The sequence below is a fragment of the Poecile atricapillus genome, chromosome 7, assembly GCF_030490865.1.
Source record: "Poecile atricapillus isolate bPoeAtr1 chromosome 7, bPoeAtr1.hap1, whole genome shotgun sequence".
In the NCBI taxonomy this organism is placed as follows: domain Eukaryota; kingdom Metazoa; phylum Chordata; class Aves; order Passeriformes; family Paridae; genus Poecile; species Poecile atricapillus.
In genome coordinates, this window is record NC_081255.1 from 21,230,437 (window position 1) to 21,256,940 (window position 26,504).

The 26,504-nt window shown below is 36.7% G+C and overlaps 1 protein-coding gene across 1 annotated transcript in view; it reads right to left on the reverse strand.

Moving 5' to 3' along the window:
* The window catches only part of ADGRL2 (adhesion G protein-coupled receptor L2), a 389,045-nt gene extending 363,238 nt beyond the window's left edge, over positions 1-25,807 (reverse strand). The window contains exon 1 of the mRNA XM_058842492.1: positions 25,714-25,807. The gene's annotated coding sequence lies outside the window, so the exon portion shown is untranslated. The remainder of the gene's footprint in view (positions 1-25,713) is intronic.
* Positions 25,808-26,504: the final 697 nt, after the last annotated feature.

Here is a 26,504-nt window from a genome sequence, read left to right on the forward strand (position 1 = left end):
AAGTCCAAGTTTAGGGCTGAGGGTTTGTCCCTCTGCAAATTGAGAGTTTCTCATCCACCTCTCTATTCCTACAAAAAAGTCAAACTGCCTGAATGAGCTGAGCTGCTGAAATGATAACAAGGGATAAAGAGTTAGTCTCTAGATCATCATGTTGCCATTCTGAAGGTCATTTATGGATTTTGGCAGACAAAATACACAGGGAAGCAGCATAATTGAGGATTGAAGTCTGATGGAGTGTTTTCATTTGGCTCTTTGTGATTCAAAGAGCTTTCCATACTTTTTCCCTTTTTTCTTTGAAGTGTCAACCCAGTTCAAAACAGGGTCTGGGACTTAAAGAGACTTACAAACCGATGTGACAAGTTCCACACACAATTAAAAAGATATATATTGACTGGTGCAATCTCTCTTGTGTGTGAAAATAAAGATTTAACAGTAAATAACAAAATGTGTTTAGTGTTGTGGGGGATTCTCCCTCCTTCTATCAACTGCTTGGGAGATTGAAAAGGACTGTGAGAAGCAAGGAAAGAAAGCAAGACAAACGTTTCACAGTGCTGAAAGTCACAAGCAATACGCTGATGCCATGTTGAAAGTATTTCAGCCAGAAAACCTCCCCCTGCCTCACTCTCCCAGCTGCATTTTCTCTTGTGAAGGAGAAGTTTACTCTACAAGTTATCAGAAAAGCAAACAAACAAGGAAGTTTACACAAAAATCAAGGGGAATGGAATGATAGGACAATGACAGAAAACAACAAAAGCAAGGAAATACACAGATAAATGTCAAATGCACCCTCTGGACCCTTCCATTTGTTTTACAGCAGCTAATTAAAAAACTCCTCCTTCTTTACTTTCAGGATGCCTCCTGCTGTGTCAAGGTTTGAAGGCATTCAATACAATTTACTTTTAGTACCTGGTGTGGATTTCACCAGCACTAATGGATGCACTTTAGGGGTGGGAGAAGATCCTCTTCATAAAACTTCAGGGGATAGGACAGAAGCTGACCCGTTGAAGAAATCTATGATCCTGTTTTTAAGAGTCAATTTTGCCACAAAACTCCTGCACAAACCTGGATGATAATACTTCATCTTTTTCTGTTTAAACTCCCTATCTCCATAACAGCAAGATAATACATTTGCTTGGTCTTTGTGGGTGAGATTTTCAGCATCACTGAGAATTAACTTGAAACAAAGAGTAAAATCTCCCTGGATTTCAGCAGGAGGCTATTATTTGTATGCTTTCATTTGTATGCTCAGGTTTTCCCCACCTGTCTGTCTGGATCATAAGTGCTTTGGGTCAGGGATATTCAGTGTATGTATTTCAGTGTCTGTGGTAACCCCAATTCACACAGAGGAGCTCTGAATTTGGATGGGTGCACCAAGCACTGATGAATGACAGTAACTGAGTGGAGTGTGGTCCATTCTCTTTCTGCCAGGAACCTGGGGTAGCTTGGGTTGAATCTGAATCTAAGGCAAATAAATTTAGTCTTGGATTCTTTTATTTTGTTTCAGACATGATCCAACATGCAAGCATGGACTAGGCAAATTCCTATACTCTTTTCTGAATGGTAGAGTGAAAAATGGGAACAGCTTTATTCATGAGCAAAATTAATGGGCTTGGGATGTTATTTTCAAATTGTAAAAAGTTTTTCATAACAACACTTCTTTTACAATTTTTTTGATTGCTCAGGAATATTACTTTCCGTCTTTAGCGAAAGGTCACACAACTATATACCGTCTCTTAAAATCAGTGAATGCATAATGGTTTCTTCTGCTCTAACAGGAATCATTAAACAAATTCATAAATCAATGAAGCACACCAATGCACTACTTTAATTATCATTTTTGCTCAGACGGTTGGTTTATGTAATGTAATTGTTTACTATGTCTGAGTATTACTCCAGAGAAGCTTGGCTGGATCTTCATTTCAAAATCTATTCTAATTTCTTAAGCATTTTTATGAAAGTAACAAACACTAGGCTATGGAGCAGACCAAAGAAATTCAGTTAAAGGAAAAATAGACCCCTCCTCCCCTCCTCTTTTGGTAATTGTTATGAGATCATTTTAAGCATTCTTGTCATTCTCTGTGTTTTCTTAGAGATGAATGCTATCCTTAGATTAGTTAAACCTCCATAACAGTTTTTAGGTGCTACAAAGTATTACACGCCATTTCATAGGCAGAGTTTATGAGCTGCGCTTCAATTTATGAGTTGGCCTCGACAGTACCACACTTAGGGTATTAGACACAACCAAACAGAAAATGGTAGACATTAATAGCATGAGGAGCACTGACATTTTTCTTTGAAATGAAAGGAAAAATGGGTTAAGATGAAATGATTTAAAATTAATTTTCTTGAAATAATATTTTTCCTAGCTGAGTGGTACAGAAGAGCTAAGTGTTCAACAATCATGATTTATACTTCTACCAAAATCAAGGGCTTGTCCCAGAAATAAAGAGATTAAAACCCCTTCAACAGCCATAATTTGGATTATTATTTATTTTCAGCTTTTGGGGCTTGTGTTTTCAGATAAAAATGAAACTCCCATAATATGATAACTATGAACATATCATAATATGATAACCTTGGGCAGTGGGGTTTTCAGAATAAAATAGAGCTAAGAATATCATGAAGTCCCTGTGATGGGATTTACAAGCGCCCAATGGCCTGGATGAAGTTAACTCAGGCAGCAAATTAGGGCCCTGCTCAGGGTATTGAACAGCAGGAAGTGAGGATATTCCTCAGCCAAACAGACTTTGAGAGATCTGAGTCAAAGACCAGGATTTCAGGGGAGCATAAAGGGGAAATCTGGGCTAGAGGAGGGAGGCTGAGAAAGGCTGTACATTTACAGTGTAGAACAAAGGACTGTATTAGATGAACAGATCACCTGGCTGAGAATGAGCTTTGCATTTATCCCTGAAGACAGTATCAGCACAATTCTTTTGTATCCCTGTAGTCTCTCAAATTGGCTACAGTAGGACATTTGTGATTTTAAGACCTTCAAAACTGAGTGGATTGAAAAGAATCTGTGACTTCTCTCACCATGTATCTCATAACCTACATATTCCTTCAATGATCAGGCATGAGAATGCATATTTCTGTCCCATGTCCTTTTTTTGAGTATAGAGTAAAAATGTCTTTAGTGTATTTTTATTACATACAAGATTTTTAAATGAGAAGTGCTATCTAAGTTTCTCATTAATGTTAACATGAGCCACGTGTTTATATCAGATACAGGTCCCCTGAAATCTGTATCTCTCCATATGCTGTACAATCCATCTTGGGATCTAAAGCTAATAAGTAGCAAAGAGGACAATCATATGAGCTTTGATTATTTACAACTGCTATTAAAGTAATTCAAAAGCAGTAGCAAGGGCAAGAAAAATATATTAAACCATATTGTTTTATAAGTGAAAGAAGGCTGCTACATAAGATGACTAGAACAATAAAATGTCACGTTTAATCACATGAGGGCTAGAGCTACCAAAATCAGTGGAGTTTCATCACAAATTACTATTGTTGTCTTACTGTGTCCAGATTCTGTGGATCTTGCAGCTTTAGAAATAATAGTGTAATAATTAGAGTCATATTTAAAAATAATTTCCCATAATTTAGAAATAAGACACAGAAATTCATTAGCGAAATTTTAAGAAAAAGTAAATTGCTGTTTCAACTGCTGTACCCAGATATCCTTGGTGTAATCTGGAAATTAAAATATTTAGGGATTCCCTTTCTTTTTTATAGTGTGACATTTCAAAGAAATCTTTAATTATGTCTACGTCTCCCTCAACCCTCCCTCTTCCCCCCCCCCTCAAAAACACAAATAAACAAACAAATGAAGAAACCCAAAATCTCCAATAATAATTCAGCAGTGTTAGTTATGAATTTTTCCCAGGGTCTTATAGGCTTCCACTGTTCCACATATATAATGTTTTCTCCTACTGGTGGCATGTTGCTTCATAAATTTAATTGTACTCTTGCATGGGTTGGAAATCTCAGGGTGTCTGTAGAGGCTAGAATTTGTCTTGAAGAACAACCACTAACACAAACTGACCCATAAGCTGTAGCTCAGCAGGACTTATGATTTAACAGCCTGTTGAGCTTCTCTAGTTTTTTGTCTTTGCCCTTTCTCGAGTGTGACTTTGGTGCCAGTCAGAAACTAGCTGTGTAGCCCAAATATGTGATAATAGGAAGGGCAGAAACCTGAGATCTGCTGCAGGCTGTGAATGACCAGTGGTGTACAATTTCTTTGTCTATGTGAAACTTGTGAAGTACTGTAAAGGAGTTCTTACTATTTTTAATCATTTGTGGGAATCTGTAATCAAAATCACAATCAGTTGCTGATGTGCTCCATGTAATCTTAATTCAGAAATATGCTATCATTAATTGTGTTTTGCTAGCATTAGGAAAGGAATCTTTTCAGCAGATACCAAACCATGTATCTCAGAATACTTGGGTCTAAAATAAAATAATGTACCATTTGAGCTTCAGCAAGCTAAAGGGTGTTGTCTGCAGATTTACTTATGCCTGCTTTTGCTGTATGTTACTATAAATTAGTCTTCCATACAACTTCTCTGAGTGGTATCCAGACACACCTGGGCCTTCAAAAAAATAACCAGCATCAATCCAGCTCTCTTTTGTCTAGATTTAAGGTTGTATGGCTTGTCTCTCAGCAACAGCACAGATCTTTTCTCCCTTTCTTGTAGGGAAAATCTTCAGTGAGTGGTTTTGTTCGTAAGACAGAGGAATTTTAAAATTTGTAGGAAACACACAGTAAAAGCCATGTTACAAAGGGTAATGTAATGAAACAAATGAGAACAAAAGTTGCACAAAACAGAGAGCTCATGGTGAGCACTGCAATATCAAGTGATTTTTTTGGTCAAATCATTTACTGCCATCATATGTGAACCTGATCCATTCACAGACCCAACTTAAAAAGACACAAAATGCTTAGAACTTGAAAGGAGTTGAAATTTCATTGCAACTAGCATGAACACATTTGTTCATATAATTTGACTGCCTGCAAATTGAACAGTTCACTGCTTATCCTTAATCTCTATACCAGTTTTATCAGCAGAGATGGGTTTGGCTGCAGAAAAATGTGACCTCGTACCATAAGTTAACTACCTGCCTTTATAAGCAGCAGTTGCAACGACCTTTTTGGGGGTGAGGGATATCTGTTGTTGTTATTGGGTTCTCGGGGTTTTTTCAAATATAGTTATCTCTTGAGCACTGCAATGTGATCAGCCCTGTACTCTGCACTGCTGAGGGCTGTCCTAAGGGACTTCTGTTGGGGCCCACAGATTTAGCCTGCTGATTTTCCATGTAAGAACAGGTTTACCCCCATCCTTTGCCCTGTTCGACTGCAGTTCTTTGTTATCTGGTGGAGACAGTTTCTCTCCTCAGTGAACCACTCAGCAACATCTCTGTTCTCTGCAGTGTTTCCACAGCTCCCTGGTGAGTCTAACTCTGCACCAAAGCTGGGAGAGAAATACACATTATCCATATTATTACTACTGTTCCATCTAAGTAAATAGCCACGATCCCAGAGAAGAAAGAGCATGGCCAGTCATCAGTGTCGTGGTGCAGGAAGATTGCACCCCCAGGAAGATGAGGTCTGTGTGGCACTGATACACACAAACAGCTGAGAACCTACATGGGAGGGAGTTTGCACTGTTTTCAAAACAGGTCCATGCCCTAAGGGCAAAGCCTGCTCTCCAGATGGAATATAGTGAGGTAACAAGGCTTCAAGTACAGGCCAAGCAGCCAAATGTCCTCTCCAAAGCTATCCTGATTTATTTATTTTTACAAGGTTTTGATTCATTTTGTTTGAGCGAAATGGCTGCTATTTCTGCCTTTGCTCAGTTTGAACATGTTTTAATAGAGGATTAGTCTCCTCAGGCAGGTGCAAGGAAAGTGCTTACAGGGTACGACAGTGAAAAGAACCGGCCGGTAGGGAACAAAATCTCAACACATTGTGGTATAATAACCCCATTTAAACAGAAGTGAATGTTTGACATTTACATTTCCCTGTCTCCTGTACAAGGCCAGAACAATGTTCTGAAAATATAAAAGGGGTGGAAAATATTTTGCTTAAAACAACAAAAAAAATCCTTTTAATTTCTTAAGCCTCCAGCCCTGACAACTTGTCATGGGAAAAACTGGGTGTGCTCCATCCCTAGGGACAACTCTGTTCTCAGTTGTTCCACGGATCAGCTCTGGTGTCACTTTGGAGAAATGACACCTGCTCCTGTCTCAGCCAGTGGTGAAACTATTAAAAAATTAACAAAAACTTAAAAGGAATGGGAAAAAAGAGAAAGTAAAATTGATGAAAATTAGAGACTGGGGATAGGAAAATTATGAGAGGGAAAAAATTCATGAAGCCTATGTTATTTACTCTAACTTTCTAAAGCCATGACTAATGCATAATTTAAATATGTTTAATTAATTAATCCAGTAAATGGATACCTAGCAATTTCAAGGAGTTAACAAATAAGCTAAAATAGATTACATTATCAGAATAGGCAGAGAGCATGCCCAATAGTATCTGAGCTAATTTGTCTGTTAAAAAACACATCATTGTTCCACTTCAAATTCCTCCTTAAAACCTCTTTGCTCTGTTGCACCTGTGAATAGTAAGGCTTATGCTTTGCAAGCAATACTACTGATTACATTGGTGAATTTTGTCTCATTTTCTTTTAGTTTATACTGTTTGTACTATCTTGCACTTAAACACAGCACAGGAATTTTTCTGGCCTCTTTAGAAGGATTTCAGCAGAGTGGACTTCAAGTAAGAGCAATTACTGTGTTTGCAGACACAGCATACTAATACTGCTAATACTGCTAAAAAACAGCATGCTAATACTGCTAAAAAACTTAATAAAAAGAATGGCATTGAGTAGCTCATACTTTGGTTTAGTTTTTAAAAGTCACAATCATAATCAAAGATATATTTTTTAGTTAATTTTCTAAGAAAAGTAAAGCATAAAAGAAAGGCTTTTCATCTCTAGGATAAATATTATCTACAATATTTTGATTGTCTTAACATTTTTTAGGAAACTGATGAATATGTAAAAAAGAAGAGCAACAATAAAAATTAAATACTTGATATCTATACGAACAAAACCATTTAGATGAAAAAAAGCTGGTCTGGGTGTCTGCCAAAACTTATATCTAACACAGATCCCTTTAGGCTCAGCTAACCTTGGTTTGGACGATGGAGAGAGAGAAATAGGGCAAGAAAAGGGACAGCAGTTTTGTGTCAGCAGAAGTGATGTAGGCACTTGTACAGGAACAGTGTCAGGGTGAGAACTGTATAGAATGAGAGTCAAAGTGAGAATGTCTGAATAAGGATGCTTTTTGACCTGCATATGCACAAAAATACTGCTAATTAATAATAAGATGACAAAGAAAAGTTTTATATCTAAAACTAGTGAAGATTTCATAATGAACTTTAATCCCATCTGCCTCTCTCCCAGAAAGATTAAGATAAATTCAGAAATTATTTTGATCCTTCTATAAAGTCTTAAACCTTCCTAATATAACTCAAAGCCTATCTTGGCTTAAATTCAAAAGGCCAATGTGTATTTTTCAATTGCTGACACCTGAATATCTCATTAGTATGTTGGAATTATCACTCAAATGACTGTTTTAATTGCCTAAGTGCTGATTTAATAGACCAAATCCAAGATTTGGCAGTATTGTCAAGGTATCCATGTTTAAAAAGTGAGTACTGACTTTAAATTATATGTGACAATCTTTGTGCTGCTGTTTAGTGCAAGCAAACCTTCAATCTATGCACCACAGCAATTCTTATATCAAAACCTGAGTACAGTACACAATCAGCCTATTAGATGCTACAGTGCATCTAGATTTTGCCTTGGATTTTGTTTGGTTTTATTTGATTGTTGGTGGATTTTTTTCAGCTTATTTACAGAAAAGCACTACAGTTTAGGATTTTTTTTTTTCAATTTTAACTGCTTCTTTATAATCAAAACTTAATTTCCTGGGTATAACAGCTGATGTGAGTTTGAAGGAAAAAGACCAGAGAACAGCTCTGTGAGTAGCAGAAGTGAGAGAGACTAGAAGCTTAAGGGGTCCAGAAAAGATGAAAAAAGGCAGAGTTAAAGGTATCCTGAAGGACACATTTGCTGATGACAAGTGGATAACAACTAATGAAAAGCTGTTAGATAACCACCTTCCATTGAATCCTCATTCTACATATAGGAAACGATTGAAAAGGCAGATTTTTAGGTTAAAATCTCTCTCTTAATCACTGAACATGGAACTGGCCAATCTGGGAATTTTGGCTCTGTTGCTAAATATAAAAAAAATCTATTGCAAATTTAAAAGAAACATTACAGCAACAACAAACAACAAAAACCTTAAGACCTCCTGTTCTAAGAAACTCATTTGATTGTACCAGAAAAGTTGTTTGAAAATACAGATGAATTGAAATGTATAATATCCTTTTAAAGTGAAACTGAGCTCGTTTCATTAATAAACAGTTTATCCTTGTAAGAGTGTTATAGTAACGTGACACAGCTTTGTGGAATAGAGGTCTCCTTCTCTATGCCTTTTCTATTATTAACTGTTGGAACACATAAAATGTGCTACATTTGTAAAGTATTATTATTCAAACCTATCAATGTTAAAAACCCTTTTTAGCTGATTTGCCTTCACAGCTTGAAACACCCTGGCAGTTCTTGAAGCTCTGGTGTTTTCTCTAGACAGCCTTTGGCATAATTCCAGCAGTGATTCTGACCCTTGAAAGACCTGGGACTTCAGTTAAGGCCCGTCAGTCACACCAAACTGTGACAGATCTGTGGTGTGGGCAAATACCACGGAGAGGCTCTGATGCTGTCCTCACACTGACTTTAACTAACTCCCCTGAAAAGTCTTGGGTCACGTTTACAGAGCAGTGCCACTATTGTTTCAAGAAAAGGAAAAGGTATGGTTTATTATCGTATGAGGATGCACAATGCAAAAGTGTCTTCAAAAAGTGAACATATATTTGTCCCTATGAACTACAGTCACAATGGGATACACAGATATTTGAGTGTTCAAATGTGTGCATGCAAAATCAGAAGGAAAATAGACATGTTCCTGAATGAGACATTTTTATTTTTGAAATTGATAGTGCCTATTACGTGCAAACTACTTTGCATTTTTACAGTTAGGAAGTGTCAATAAATCCATGGCATGTAAAAGGGCACTGCTACTATGGCAGTTATTGGAATTCTATACTTTGTCAAATACATGTACCTCTTAATTCAATAATCTTTAAAAGCAATACTCATTGTGGTTTACAGTATGACACCTGACCTTTTGTTAATGTCAAATACCATTTTGCTTTAGCATGGAAAATTATTCTATTTCTATAAATATAATCATTATTCTTGGGGAAAATGTATTAAAGAAATAGAATAGGAAGCTGATCAGCTAATCAATCATTTCACATGACAGTGATTTTATGTATTATTGTTGACATTTCTGTAAGTAACCTAAAAAGGCCCTAAAAGAGAACTGCAACTCTGAGTTAAAATTCTGCCTGTAACACTGGCCTATTAGCTGCGAGTAGAGAAAAAAAAAACAAAAATTCTGTTTGCTGATTGGCAAGAAAAATGTAGCATTAGGTTGTTTTTCTAGCCAAGCTCGATAAAATTTCTGGCAATGCTTATACAATATGTGGTTTGGAGCTCTCCTTAAAGGTAGCTAAGTACAGTTCACGAAATACCTATTTAGTTGTTATAGATATGTCCAGTTCTGCCTTAAAAGGAAGCTAGCAGCAGGGGAGATAAAGAATTTGGTTCCACATCATTAGGAGATAGAGAATTTTTTTGCTGTCTAAGCAAATAGACTTTCCATTGAATGAAACATTGGTTAAGCTCGAATCCACTGCTTGACCAATGTATTTATATAGATTATCTATCAATATATATGCTTTTCTTTTCATGTTGACAGGATAAATGTCACTGGTTCATGTCATGTGAGCATTTGTGTTAGAGGGAGAGTGCAGGTTAAAAAAGAACTCTGAATTATGTGTATTTTTTTACATATCGCTACATATGTAAATATGGCAAGAGATTCATTTCTACTGAGCAGCTGGACTTCACTGAACAATCTTGCACAGAAGTGTATTGTTCTTTCTGTTGGGACAGACCAAGGCAGAATTTTGGCCTGTGGAAGAAAAGCGATGCGCTTTCTTTTTGTTTATGATGCGCCTCCAATGGCGCTTCATGTGCCAGAAAATTATCCTTTAAATAGCAATCTTCCTCACCTTCCATACTTGGCATTGACATTGTTTTCTTTATGAGGCAAAGTGTAGAAAGATACAACACAGTCTTAGCATGGCTTAGCAAGAGAGTGGTGCCAGATTTAGACTTTGTTTATGACATAGTTCTTCTATGAATATGCAAGCAAAAATCAAAAGACTCTCCAGCTTGTGAAAAGGAATTCATTATGAAACCCCACAACAAACCTAATGAGAACTTTAACGATTCCTTATTCAAACATTATATTAGAGGGCAAAAGAGTAGCAGAGATGAATCAGTTGCTTTACTTATGTATGAAATAATGGAGACATCAGCTACATTCATGTGTAAGGAGAGTATTTTGGAATATTTATGTGGACATTTTAGGTTATTAATCTTTCTGCATGTTATTTAAAAGGAGGAAGATGGGTTAAAAACTGTGAGTCAGAACAGGGCTTTGAAAGAGCCCTATTTGAAAGAGCCTTTCACCTCCAGAAGTTTCTTTGCTAAAGATAATAGAAGACTCAGTCACCTAGACAGTAATTTTTAAAAATGAACCACCATCTAGAGAAGAGAGAATTTTCCAGAGACAGCATTTTACTACTGCTGTTACAGACTTTGCTAAATTTGGCCTGGACATTTTGCCCCTAGACATTCAGTAATTGAAATGACCAATAGAGGCTATGGCCACAGCTTTGAAAAAACCTGTGTTGCCTGCTTGTAATTCATTGCTAGTTGCTTAGCTTCCCCTAAAAGTCAGCTCCTCATTTACAGTTGATATAAGTCTTTCTCTAAAGGCTGGAGAAAAGGTAATGTGAGTTATGAACCTGCTTTTCAGGACACAGACAAAAGTCTTCCTCAAGACCTCCTGAATTTGTTGGTGCTGTTTTCCATCATGGGAAGCAGCTACCCCAGGGCTCCAAGAGAGGAAGGAGGTCATGTGAGTGCTTCTCAATCCATTTCAGACAAAATGAGCTGGGTTAGCTCATACTCACCTTCAACAGTCCATTAAGCTTTCCCAGCTCATTTTGTCTGTAAGGCAAAGGAATGTGTACACAAACTCCTCCACAAACAGAGCTTGGAGGATGGCAGCTTCTGGTGGAGTAAGGTGACAGACCACTGGGAAAAAAGCCATTTTCCATTGCTTGCTCAGGAATGCTTTCCCATGAAGTCTAAGTCAAAGCAGACAGACCATCACCTTTTATGCAAGGCAAGCTAAAGTCTGGCCCAGTGAGGCTCCCTGAGGTAGTTTTGTGAAGACTGGCACTCACTGGAGAAACTTTTAGAAAAGTCAATAGTTAACCCACAACCATTTTAAAGAAGAATTGATAATGAAAACATGAAAAAAAAAGTGAATACTTCATTAAAATCTCACTTGCACCTTAATATGTGTATAGGAAAGCAGGTGGATCTCTACCTGATTTACTAAAAGATATATTTGAAAGTAAATGCCTTTGAAAAAAACTAGATATTTAAATACAGTAAATTAATGCAAATAAATTACAAATGTCAGGATTCACTGGAAAAATCAATAAAATCTCTAGCAATCTTTAAAAAAATGCATGTAATATCTGAGAACTATGGATGTATTTACCGAGCACTTTCAAAGACTGAAAGACAACAGGGAATAAAACCACAGAAAGTGCTCTGGACAGATAAAGGCAGAGAGCGCTTCACATCCTTGACCACAACCTTACAAACCAATAATGTTTGATGATACAAGAATGGCTTCAGAGTCTTTAGGCAGAGCCATATATAAGCATTTAATTTCAAAATCAGGTTGAAAAACATCTGTTATTTCACAAGAATTGTAAACCTACGGTTTTGTCTAATAGGACACTAAGGCCTGTATTAAACTTTTATCAGATGAACCATTCTGTACCCTCTCACCTTAAGCAAATTAAATGCTTCTGTTGTGGCATTTCAGGGCCTATAAGCCAAATTATGTTGAGTCCTCAGGCCCAAGTATATTACTGTGAGGGGAGCACTAATTTTAAGATATTGTAACATACACCTATCATCTTCTCTTTTCAGTTACAAACTTATCTCTTCTAATGTGAGACAATGAAGTGTGGAAAAAGATAAGGAAAGGAGTATGACACTGGGACCTTAACTGGTTTAACTTAAAATTCAGCAGCATCTACTGCTTTGCTGAAGGAATGTAACCTGCTGGTGACAGCAATCATGACTTGACAGAGGATCAATCACAAGAGTTACAAGTGCTTTGCCCTTTTTCTGATATGTGACAGTTTTGGAAAACAGCACCTAGATAATCCCTTGTGGAACAACTTTTTGGATTATCTCTAGTGACCCTAGTTTTCCTACACAAACATAAACGTGTTTCATATTATTAGCCCCAGTTAGGATAATAGCCTTGGTAACAAAGAGGTGCAGAATAAGTGGGGAGCTTTTGTGTGTTTGGCAGATACAAAAGGCACCTTGAACAAACAGAATAAAACAACAACAACAGAAGTGTAAAGCTACCTGCAGCTGCACTGTGCAGCTCTGGTGGGAACAGTTTTACTGACTGTGGGGAGTTTATTTCACTCCTTGCATTTCTGCTTTTAGCCGGTAGAATTTTAATGAAATAGTCAGTTTAGTTTCCTTCCAAAATTCACACATTAATTTAAAATTGGAATACCACAGCTATGAGCCAGACCTCTTTTACTTGGCCGGTGTTCATCCTGTAACTATGTAAGTAGCTCCTGCATTAGCAAAGTCTTCCATGCCCAAAGACTGGGAGAAGATTTGGAAGATTAGGACTCACAAAGTTTTGAAAGGATTTTCCAAGTTTGATATTTGCACCTGTGTAACTAGCAAAGGACAAACTTTAGCCCTTAATATTATTTTATCCTGGCAGCATTTTAATATATCCTGGCTTGATTTTGCATCAATTCCTAACTCCTTAACAGTTTTAAATATGGTTGTGACTTACAGCTGGGGTCACTGAACACCGTTAGCTAAACATCCAGAGTGTGATATTTTATTACAGTTAAGCTTTTTCAAAAGCCAAGAGGAATCTGTGAGGAAAATACTAGAGATGGAATTTTTAAAGTCTATATGGCTGCAAAGTCATATAACTTATTTACGTATATTTTAAGGGTATTGATTCCAAAGAAGAAATGCACCCACAAAAAGAAACCCAAGTTAAAGGCTAATGTGTAAATTGCTTTAAAAACTGTAGTTGCTGTAATTACATGGAGCATTTTACAAGCAACTAGGGACTGCTTTGGATAGATGACTGAAATTTAATCAGTATCTGGCACAGATGGCCTTTCTTTCACACCTCACATTTCTGAAGTACTGTTCTAGGGGAACCTGCTAGAATTGTGAGCCTTTGTTACCACATTTATCTCTCTATGCAGCTTCCAAAAGAGAGACTTTCCCAGATATCCCAGAAGATATGGGTCTGGGTTCTTTTTCAGGAGCATATGTGTTTCTTTTCATTTTTGGGCAAAGTTCATTCTACTACCCAGGCTCAGGTTTGTAATAACATGGAGCTTTATGTATGAAATACAGAAAATATTGGTAATGCTGCTACCTGATACTACAAGATAAAGGCAACATGCACAGGTCTTTGTACTCACAGGACATAAACACTTGTGCTAAACCTTTTATTAAATACAACATTTCTTCTTCAGGTTTTATTTTATTATTTGTATTAGCTGTCATGAAACTGTCAGTTAAAGAAAGGGGGCCCCCAGTGATCTATGCCTTTTAAAGTCAGAAGGAAACAGAAAATAATTAGATATGGTAAATGTGAAAATTGATCTATCTGAAGAGTGTGCAGTTTACAAGAGAAAAATCAATAAGTTTACACCATACAGATTAAAATCGTGTATCAATGTTTTAAATGGTTCAAGATGTAAAGGTTTGAAAGTCTAACTGGAATTCATGATGATTACTTTCATTAAAATCCTAAGTATTGAAAGATGTACAATGACTGTCTAGATTCATTACATTATTATCTGCTTTGTAGAAAAAAAATATCCTTTACTTGCTGCTTGTTTGTAAAATCCTCATTACTATGCCTAATATACTCTGTCCCTGGAGTAAATTAAAGCATTTCCTTCTTCAGTACTATGCTTTCCCTTAAGTTGGATTGTTTAAGGGGATTCCTTGAATACAAGGACTATTCTGTGACATCCGAGTTCTGGAGATCAATTTATAGCTGTTAAAGATCATGAAGAATTGCCCATTAAAACAGTTACTATTTGACAAATAACAGCATTTGTGTTTAGCTGGGATATTTATCAAGCAGACAGAGCACGTACTCCTGATGCCTGAATGAAAGTCTGCATGAACAAACTTATTAATCAGTTAGAGGCTGGCTTTAAACCACCTGTCTTATTTAAATAGAAATCACCAATGTGCACTTTTGCATATGTTAATAGTGCACTTCTGATCTGGCAGCACTGGAATGAGGCTGTGTTGAGGTGTCATAGCCATGGGCCAAACCACCAACAGTAAAAGCTCCGCTATCAAAATCCTGTTTTCCTTTTCTTGAGATATGCTTACACTCTGTTTTGATCTAAAACTAGGGATCTGGTGGATTACATATTGCATATATTGCATTTAGCCTTATAAAACCTCAGCTGGTGGTTTTATTTGCTCACACACAGCAGCTGTGCTGTGTCACTGAAGTCAGTGGGGACACTGCTACCAAAGTCATTAGCTTTCCAGAGGATAGAAACTGATTCAAAGAACACCTCATATTTTAAAGATCTAAACTAAAAATGGGCTTTGGAAAAAATCTTAACTATTTGTGAGCAAAAACTTTCCTTTAAGCAAAACATTTTGCCAAAATCAAAGGTGTTCCAAGCAGCTTAGTTATTGAATCCACAGGGGAAAAAAAGAAAGCTTTGCATAGGTCCCAGTTACAAAGAGTCTACTATTTTCTAGTAAGGATCAGCTTAACTAAAATAAAGAGGTATGGATAAGACAAAAGTTTCTAAGGAAAGCTTTGTGGTTCATCATCCTACTTAATTTCTTTGAGGATTATGTAGGAGTTGTTAAATGGTGTGGATTTCTGTTCAAATTGAACACAGTGTGAGACTACTTAATTTCTGTTTACTGTTCAAACTACTACAGGTATAGTATATATTTTAACAGCAAATGATGAATTTGGCCTTATTTTATTTTATTTTATTTTATTTTATTTTATTTTATTTTATTTTATTTTATTTTATTTTATTTTATTTTATTTTATTTTATTTTATTTTATTTTATTTTATTTTATTTTATTTTATGTATTCTGCATGCAGTATCAGGTCTTTTTCTTAAGGACAGGTTCAAAATCCATGGAACTTGTTCCAAAAATGAATGAATAATTAAAATATGTGGTTTTTATCCATAAAAAATTATAATCTGTGTTTACAGAGCATTTATTTTTCAAAGCTGTATACAAATATTAACAAAACAGTCATCACAACATCTTTGTGTGTCAGGTTTTACATACAGCAAAATAATAAAAAATAAAGTGATATAAAATACAGTGCCTAGCACTTTAGTCCTATAACTGGGGTGTCAAGCTACTAAACTAATGCAAATAACAATAATGGTATGGGAGAAACCTTTCAAGTTTGAGTCTAACTGGCTTGATTTTCATAGGTTTAGACTTCTGAGAACTCACAACTCCCTTTGAAGTCAATTGAAAATGTGAGTGTCAGCACACATTAAAATCAGACCACTAATTTGGATGCTTAAACATGAAATTTAAATTCGCAACTTTAAGTTTGGAAAAATTTGCCTAGGTAACTTTTCAAAGATACCTTATAAACCAGTGTTAGACCTGGGAGATTCATGATTTTCAACACCTTGTTTTCACAGAGATTCCAGCACAGAAATAATGGACTAAGAAAATCACAAGATGGTAGATCTGTGCAGCTAAAGGAAGTTGGAGAAGGCAGGGAATAATGCACCATAGTCCTGATATTGCAAGGACAAGAGAACCTTCCCTTCTTCCCAGAGCAGCCTAGTTACAAAAATAGCTGAAGCCACACTACCTCATGGAGAGGACACTGAAGAAGTCTGATCACTTTATATAAACTCCTCCTCTCACCTGCTTGTTTGTTACCTCCTACCACGTTACACAAAGCTGTCTGGAATAGCTGTGGCTACAAAACTTCTGTGGCTTAGATTTTTTTATACTTTTTAGAAGTTATGCACCAGATCATCCTATCCAGTGTCCCAAGGTCACTTCCTCAGCTTCAGAGGAGCATGAAGAATTTATCTCAATTCTAGTTGTTACTGTGCAGATATTACTGAGTGGGGACACTATGAGAAACATCTTCTTCATCAGCTGACAGCCACGGGACATGGTCACATTACAGAATGAGTGTTCTTTTATCTGTATGATTTCCTAGGTTTGATGAGGCAGCCAAAGTTCTCTTCTGCGTTAGGTCTGCAGCAAGACTCAAGAACTAATGACTTGAACAAATAGTGAGTTCCTAATATTGAAATAAGGGATGGAGCTGGTGAATTCTCCCTAGTGCCAGCTCCCTATGTAAATATTTCTCAGGATATGTCTACCTCAGTAAGCACTGCCACTCAACAGAAGTCAGTTTGTGGTGTGAATCACCAGAGGTACAACACACATGTCATGTGTTCGAATATGGGCTCCTTGTGGCTTGTTGCTGTGGTTTGAATGCCCATGACTGCTCAGGTCCCACCAGAGGCATTCCTGAAACACATCCTCTAGCTTAGTGATATTCCGAACAAGGCTATTTTGTCTCTGGGCTGCAGCTCAGTGTTTTGGGAGGATGGGGGGATTTCCTTCAAGAGTGCACTTGTAATTGATGTACCCCCTCATGGAGGTGACTACAGGAACCTCTACACTGGTTCTGTGCCTTGGTACTTCCAAGGCCAGCATACATCAGGAGTTTGCCCACAGTAGAACTCTGTAAGGTGGGAAGTAGTCAAATACCTGTGGCTTAAAAACCCATGAAGAAGAAGTAATGGAAGTTGGGACTTACTGTAACCTAAGCCAGTTTATTGCAAAGAATTGTTTCATCATTTTAAGGATCAGGAACAGATGCTACAATCTCTCATACCAAGCCCCAGCTGAAAGTCCTGCTCAAACACAGATGATTTTCAAAGTTTGAAATAACAGAGTAAAGCCATGGCTGTATTAAAATTGCATAGTAGTATATATAGTATATATATATATATATATAGTATATATTGTTTAAATTGCATCTAATGCATAGAAGTGTAAATTGCATTTTGCAACAGTATTGTAAATAAAGAAAGTTCCATATGGTTCAGTGTATTTCCATTGCATTTTGTGAGAGAATGTCAGAAAAGAGTCAGCTTGTATTGTGATGCTTGCAACTTTAATTATGAGCAACTCCAACTCTCTATGTTTACAGAAGGGAGATTACCTACATGTTATTTAAATACCATTGGGTGTAAGTTTATAGTAGTAACAGGCAAGTCTAATTTTCTTTCATACTTAGGATTTAATAGGTAGAGAATTCTGCCCAAGGGAAAAAAAAAAGAGCAAGTAGTAACTTGATATTTATTCTACACAGACGTGAAGAAAGCTCACAGAAATACACAATGTCTGAAACATTGACATGTATAACTATTTTAATTGTAATGTTGATTTTCTAATAGACCATTCTGCTATGGTAGAGCTTGAAATAGTTGCAATTATTACCAGACAAAAAGAAAAAACACTTCAAAATCAACCTCCAAATCCAAAAGACCATGGCAAAAAAAAAAAAAACTGTTTGGAAAAGCTTATGGTGGAGTCATAAAAATTGCACCAAGTTTATACAGTCAAAGTTGAGAATACAGAATTATCATTTTGCATAATTGATGCTGTCTTTCCTAAGCCAGATTTTTTTGTAAGTAGTGTCTTGTACTTCTGATATTTCTTGTCTATGCTGGAGAATATTTGTGAAGAATCCTCAGATGTTTTCTAGTGCAGATTCCCAGCTCTGCCAGTTTGACTGCAGAAAATGAGCAGGAATATGGTGTAACAAATAGAGCAGAGGTGGAAGTCCTAAAACCTTAGCCTTCCTGGTCACCCCATGTCTGCAGACACAAGAATACAAGCCCTGTTACTATTTTTCATTTTTTGAAGATGTAAGTTGCCGTATAGTTAATGCTGGTGATTTACCCAAGAACATGTGGAAAGTTTGTGGCAGAATCAACACACGGAACAGAAGCTTATCCACATCCTTAGTTCAGGCTCACTTGCACCTGGACCTCCTCCTGACACTAGATTTTGAATCACAGATTCTTTTATGTGTTCAAGCTAAAGCCTACATGAAACATACAAACCATTATTTTAAATTAACTTCTCTATTTTAACAGTGGATAATTTTTATTCCATCGATACTTATATGCATAATAAATGTATTTGGTGCCTCAGTTCCTTTTTTCACATTAGAATTGTCATTTGTGTCACATTTTAAGCTGAATTAAATTATAAAAACACTCAGTTATGTAACTACTAACATCATAGTATTTCTTCTTATTATGGTGACAAACAAGGAGTATATTGGAAAAAAAATTGTGAATCTCATTTCTGATCCTAATGAAGCAAGTAACCCATTATACCAAGGTTAATTTGTTGACTCATGATTTCCACTTATCCAATGATATACTGAATCATATGAACAAACCTCTACATCTAATCAGTTTTTTTTATTGAATCCTGACCTTTTATGCACCTTCTTCTTGATTATGAATGACAGTGACCTTTATCTAATTTAAAACACACATACTGATGCAAAAATATGCAAAGTACACATGTAAATTCTGAATTAAGATGAAGATGTGCATAATCTTCCAGGGAGAAATTGCTTTAGAGAGAGATGTTTATATTAGCGCCAATTGAGGGTATATGGGGAGAAAAAGTGAATTAGTCAGAACTCAGATGGTTTTGGAAGAACAGCTGCAGAGATACTGAGGACTGTTTAGATTTTCTCTGCTTCTATTTAGAATCCTGAAATGTCAATATAAATATCAATTTTTATTATGCTATTCAGCTTTTTATGGCATTCATGAAATGATCAAAATGCAATAAAGCCAGATAAAACACCTTTTCACCTAAGGTTTGACAAACTGTACCTCAGTATTCTATTTATATTTCTCTCAAAATACATAACAGTAATTTTCTACAACACAAAATCTGGGTCAAATTCACAGTATTATAAAAGCTGTCTGGTTCACTATGCCATTTACCTCATTAAGAAGGAATGGTATGAGCATCATATGGAGATGGTCTTTTTAGTTCAGGATATAATTAGGAATTGCTGTAAATGCTGAAAAATAAATAAACAAATTTAAGAGGAGTGACTCTTGGGGAGAAAAGAACTCCCTAACTTTTCATTTTGCTTTTTTTCTGCTCATCACTAATGGGTCTGCACTGAAATTACTGCAGATGAACGCACAATGGGCACAGTCTGAACCACTGTGTAATCCTATAATCTACTCTCCCTTTTCACAGGTCATTCCTTCCTCTGAATTGCTGTGAACCTGAGCTGTAGATCAGCAGTTTTGTTCTAGCCTCTGTATTAAAAAATATGTGAAAAAAAATATACAGAAAATTTGCAAAACTCAGTGTAAAGACTGTCAAAGTACAAATCTAACAAACACATTCCTCTGAGCTGCTCCAACCAAACAGTACCTGGCATTAGCATGTACTTTCATGATTAACAACAGGGGGTTGTCAGACTGCTATTTCTGAAATAAACAGATTTATCCTGACAGATAATCAGCAGTTTGTGCTACCTAATACATGTTATCATCCACCACTGACATCATTACATTAAAAGCACACTTAGTATAATCTTTTGTATGAAATTAAACAGGTTTTATGATACATTTTTGGTGGGTTTTTGTGGCAGATAGAGGGAAGCCCAGTGAAGAGACTGCAAGGTTATAGAAAACATCCATAGCCAACAACACAAAGAGGATCCCCAGAAATGGCATGTTGTATTTATTTTTTCACAATTTATTAATGTAATTTCCAAATAAATGAAACCCAAATGTTCTGACTGTAAACCATCTCTTGTACTTTAAACAGTCTTCCATGATGTCCTTGGCTGTCCCTCATGTTACCTCAGTACTCTTCAGGGTCTCTCTGTCTGTCCTGCTAGGTTCACATAAAAACTTGCCATATAGCACAAAGTTGTGAAAGATTTTTGATCTTGCCACTTACAGAAATATTTTTGGGGCTGGCAGGTGGACTTTGGGAAACCATCAAGCAATGCCTGCACAGTTTTCTGGCAGACTCAACATTTATCTTTAGCTTTTGGACATCTCTTTGTTGACCATCTATTCCTCCCTTGAGCAAGGAGGCACCAGGTTACACATTACTCACTGGAGAGGTAAAACAGAAACTTTTGAATCTATGGAGGAAATATGGAATGAAGTCACTTGAACATGGGATGCCTGTAGCTCCTCCCTTCCAACCTGCCTTCTCACTCACCTAGCTGCTTCTGCAGTGATCAGGTTGGTACTCAACATGAGCAATGAAATTTTGGTAAGAAAAGCTAAATATACATCTCCTATATGAGTGTGTGTATATATGTATGTATATGTATGTATATGTAGTATGTGTATCCTCCTCCAGGTAAACAATTCTTGCCTCAGCTGTAAGGGTGATGGCAATTATATGCTCTCAGGTTCACTGGAGAAAATACTGCAATTTCTTCTCTTTTTTAAGTGTTGGGTTGCCAACTGACATTATACTATTACTGTTCTGTGAACTCATGTAACATAGCCATGGCAAAGAAGAGGAACAAAAATTGCATGGGGACTGTTACTTGACTTGAACAAGTATTTCATCTTCTTCCTTAGAGCACAATTTCTAAGTCATAGACTTTTCTGCAGGGACAAGTCAGATATCAAAGTCCTGGCTCCAGAGGCCTGTTGTGACTAGTCTTATTTCTCCAGAGACAGAACCTGTATCCCTCTCTCAGTCCTTTGTCTCACATGGAATAAATTTTGTCTTTTCTGCCTTCTTCCTTCATAACTTGGCAGGAAGAGAAGTAAGAAATAGTGTCTAGGGAGTGAGAGAGTTTTATCCATTCACACTCATGCATTTTCACATGACGTTCCCCGTAATGATAAAAAAACCAACAGCCCCCCAACTAAAGCAGCAGAAGTAAAACAATGGGAAGGATGAAGGTCCTTAAATGAGTGCAACCCTTAAACAAAAAAGTGACAGCATCCCACACTTAAATGCATTTTAATTCTTATGTACTTTTTGTGTCCTATAAAACCTAGCTTTTAATAAATATGTATGGATTGATTGAGGATCTTTTACCCTTCTTTTTCCCTGTATTCTTCTCCAAAATGTTGCAGTTATTAAAACTAATGTAGAATGTTGCCACAGATCTTTTGCCTCAGGTAAGCTGGACAAAAATGCAGCATCTGATACTCTGATGTGGAATGGAGAAATAAATATTAACCTAACCAAGTGATTTCAGTGGTTTATTTTGTTTTCATTTTTAAAAGTGTTGAATTTCTACTGACCCACATTCTCTGTGTTTCTTATACTCAGGGATTTTTGAGGTTGCTTAGATTTTCATTTGCATTAGATGTTTTGTGTCCAAAGGTCAAATGAGTATTGCTTTTGAGTCAGATGCCTACTGGCTGCATTTCTAATACTTAATCTTTTCACACTGAGAAAAATAAAAAAGTGCGAGGCAGTTCAAGCTATCCCAAATAAACAGACAGAAGTAAAGCAACAATTACTTTTCCTGTGTGGACTGCTCTTTCACATTTCTCCTCAAGAGATAACACTCACTGACATAATGTCAGATAACCATGTTCAGTGTTTCACAGACTTGCCATTTAAAGATTCATTTCCACTCCACTTATTTTCTTTTTATCAGCTCCTCTTTTGGTGCATTTCATCTGTGAAAATTTTCATGTAGACTCCCAGGACAGGTATTTGGGAGAGAGGGAAGCAAAAGGGTTCAGCTTGACTTAAAACACTTCTAGAAATTATAGAGAGAGTAGGATTGGACAGAAAAATGAGAAGTTCTCATGAGAATAGTTGTTTGCATAAAATTCTGAACTCTTGCTAAAGATTCAGTGCAGTTCCTGGGGAAGATGGATATATAAAGCCTCAGGTTAACTTCAGTCATTACCAAGCATTTTCATCTGCTGAAGAATTCCAAACATATTAAAGGTTGTCAATCTAAATCTTTAGACTAAAATAAATAAATAAAAGCCAACCAACCAACCACCCAAACAAATAAATAAATAAGGAGCAAGTTCAAAGGCTGTCAGTAGGCAAGTTATAGATCTGATTCAGTTTTAACCCCTGGAAGTATAAGCACATTTTATCTGCAAAAGATATGCAATGTCTGTACTCTGCAATATTACATTTTAAAAATCTACAGCACAAGGCAATAAAAAAAAAGGAGAATATGATATAATTGTGTACTAATTTGATGAGAAGCTGTGGGGAACATAGTCTTTCTATGCAATTATAGAAAATATTAATAACAAATCCTTGAGGACTTTGTTGACAATTAAGTTTCCTATTTTTAGCCATGTTTTTTCTAAAAAGCTCTACTTTTAGCTTTTACTTTTTAGGATTCCCTTTTTTCCCCCCCCCCCCTTCTCTGGAATATATTTGAACTGTTGTTTAGCTTAGAATTGTAAACAAGGCATTTGAGAAGTTGGACAGAACTTAGAAACAATCTCTAAAGCATCCTTTTAGGATGGTAAAACCAGCAGAAGAGAGCCTGATGGGAGTAAGAGCCCTGCATTATGTACAGCTGCAAGGTTTGCTGTGTCCCATGGACCCTGCTGCAAGGCACACGGCAGTGGAGCATCAGGTAACTTTTCTAGGAGAGAGGTTTGAGTGAGTTACTATAGCAATGGCAGGTTTACAGAGGCAGAGGAAGAAACCAAACCAATGGAAAAAAGGAACTGGCTGCAGGAAGTCTCTGACAATCTTCTCTAGAAAACTCCATAGCATAAATTAGCCTGAAATGAAACACAGGGTCTCTCTCCTTTGAGAGTTTACTGAAAGTACCTTCTGAGGCCTCAATAACATTTCATCTCAACCTGGTTTCATCTCATTTATTTTGGTGTATCAAAGAAATAAACTGAGTTGTGTCAAATAAACCTGGTGAACTTAAAGGAAACTTGAGTACATAATTTGGAAGTAACTGTATGAAATGTTGCTGATGACTCACTAAGGACCACTTTTATCCCTGTGAGACATTGGTCATTGGGTAAGAAATGGAAAAGGATCAGGAAATAGCTGTCTGCTCCAACAATATTTTAATCCACTTACAAAAAATCTTCCTTGGAAAGGCCTTTTTCATTTCTCCAGTGGTGACTCATCTAATCTCATCTCTGTATATTGCTAAACTCCACAGGGATCACCTTTACTTCCCAACTTTACCCTGGCCAGAGATTCAGTCAGACAAAAGATCCTTAGTGTCTTAAGTTCAGCTCACTTCTCTAAAATGCATTTCCCCTCTCTTTCACAAAATGAAATAAGCCCTTTTTTTTTTAGAAATGCTTTATTTTTTCCCCTTCTTGTTTTCTATTTTTTTTTTTTTTTTTCCTGGGGAGGCAGGATGCTGGTATCAAATGCCTCTTTTATTGTAAATCAAAATTTCTTTGTGTGGAGAAAGTTGAGTTTCTGGGAAGAATATATTTATTTTTTCCTGTCTAGAAAGGATTCTGAAATTTTACTTTTAAAACTCATATATCAAAAATCTATGTTTATTCCTCCACATTATATACATGCTTGTTCTCTCTAACATTAATTTATTCAAAAAACTCTGCACTTGAAAGAGTTAACAAAAATTCTAATTACAGGATAAGAAAGAAAGGTCAGACTCCACTTACATCATTCTGAAGGGTTTTTATTACACACTGCTATAAAGCATATTTCTTTTTTTCAGTTGCCATCTTCACAGGGCAACCTGCATACCAATAGGATCTCCAAAATGCCATGAAGCAAAAGATATTTATCTGCTAAATTCTATGTACAGTAACCTTACAAATGCCAGAGAAAGAAAGATTGCCCTCTGCACAGTAACTGTTGTGTAGATGTCTTCTTTATGCTAACAATGACAAGGCTCTCTAGGTTTGTACTGTACTCCAAAATCAGAATGCATTTTTGGTTCAAAAGCAGACTGTATATCAAAGAGAAAAAGATGCACATTTTAGGCACTGAAATGCCTAATGTAGTGAGCAAATACTCTCCTGAAGCATTTTTAGTAAAAATATCTAATCCAGAAAAGTAAAATGAAAATGTATGACTCAAATGTTCTTGAAGAAATTAGACAGGATATGTTTGGGAATATCTCTCTGTCCTGGCTGGTTAACTAAATTTTCATTTTGAACTCTGAAGCCTCACAGAACTGTTATTTGATTAACTTGACTATGTTAGATAGCAAGTTATCTAAAGCAGGGTGGCTCCAAATCTAATTGCTGTCATTTTTTAAATCCAGCTGTGCAAAACAACAAGCAAGAACTTTACTGTGGGACAAGCACAAGTCACAATAATTCTAATTTTTGTAATATAACAGTCTTCAAATCCATTACTTGTGATTTAACATATCTGAAGTTGTTTACATAGTTATTTATATAGCTATTTTCAGCCCTAAATTCTGACAATGTATTCAAAAAAATATACATTAATAAATGCAAGATTTACTGCCTGCTTTCATAAAACCAGTGTGTGCTGTCAGATGTATTAGTTCAATATTTCAAGTGATGTGTCCTCAAAATTAGAATGTAACTAATGACATAATGACTGACTTTCCTTTCCTTAAGGAGTTTTTTAGGAATCTTATTCAAATAGTTGTTTCAGACTTGCACTTTGTTTGCAGAGCAAGCACTGCCTACCCAACCTTTCTAAACAATAAATATTAACACAGAATAGTGAGGGTTCCATTTCATCACTTCTGCTGGTAATTCTACTAACTATATGTTTATCTTGTGGTCTAAATTTATGACAGGCCCATTTGCAGTGAGGCCTGGAGTTTCCTTGTTTACAACACTGCAAAGTAAAAGGTGACCTTTTTATTTTTGTTTAAAACCTTTCAACAGTTTGTTCTGCTCCGGAGATAGCACCTTAATGAGGTTTCAGGCCAGAAAGCTCTCTTGTTTTATTTTGTGGCGGTACAGCACACTGCATTTACTTTCATAGACACTAGAAAACATTTTTAAAACCGAATACAAACTTCGCTGCAGATTACATTTGTAGATTAGAAAGCTACTGCACTGAGATCCTACCTGCCATTATGTAAAGGAAAAGAGAACCAGGGGGTAGAGGATACATAGCTGGCTAAATAAACAGTAAATGAGCTGTTTAAACAGTTGTATCTATACACACAAGTAATAAAAGCATCAGGCACCTGGTGCAAATCTATTAGGACCTAATTCTGACAACAATATACATCATTATAGTGGGATCTGATAAAGAGCAAACACTGGAGGCATTACATGTCTTTAGAAGAATCAGACTTCCTACCTTAGCAAGAGTGATAGAAGGTAAGTCCCCCTTTAAAGAAAGTTGTAAGTAAAGCCAGGCAGCAGTTGCAGTGAATTGAGTCCTTTCAGTCACTGTATACATGCAGTAGTTCTGCAATAAGGGAAAAATATAATGGGAGGAGCAGCTGTGAACGAGTGACCTCCTGAAGCTGAGTTCTCTTTGTGAATCGAGCACTGGGAGCCAGTGCCTCTGATTTGCATGGATTATCTCCACTTGAACAGATACATTTAAATCAACTGGCACAGGGGCACAGGGATAAAAAGGGGAAAAAAAAAGAAAGAAAGGGAGGAAAAGAGAAAGGGAAGAGAAGTGTGTGAGTGAGGGAGCGCGGGGAGCGGAGGGCGAGCGGAGCGCTCGGCTGGGCGCGCTGACTCGGCAGCGCTGCGGCTCGGAAGAGCTACAGCTCCCTCTTCATGTGGCAGCCGAAAGACGAGCAAAGCTCCCTTCATGCTCCAGTTTAACACACAGCCCCCCACCCCCGCCCCTGCTCCCCCCAGCTTGTGATGGCCCATTTGATCAGATTCCTATAAACACTCAATAACTCAGCCTGACGTGCACCCAGGGTTTTGGGCTGCGAGCCTCAAATGATTATAAATCTGGTAAATCCTGCTAAACGATTTTAAACACAGGAATATTTTGAACATAGTAACTTGTACAAGTGGAGATGGGTTGCTTCTAAGTGGGCCATGACAGATTTATTATTTGTGAGTGTACAGGTGCCTTTAGAACAGTTAAAGGATGGCAGCATTCAAAGCATGCCGTGCGGGAAG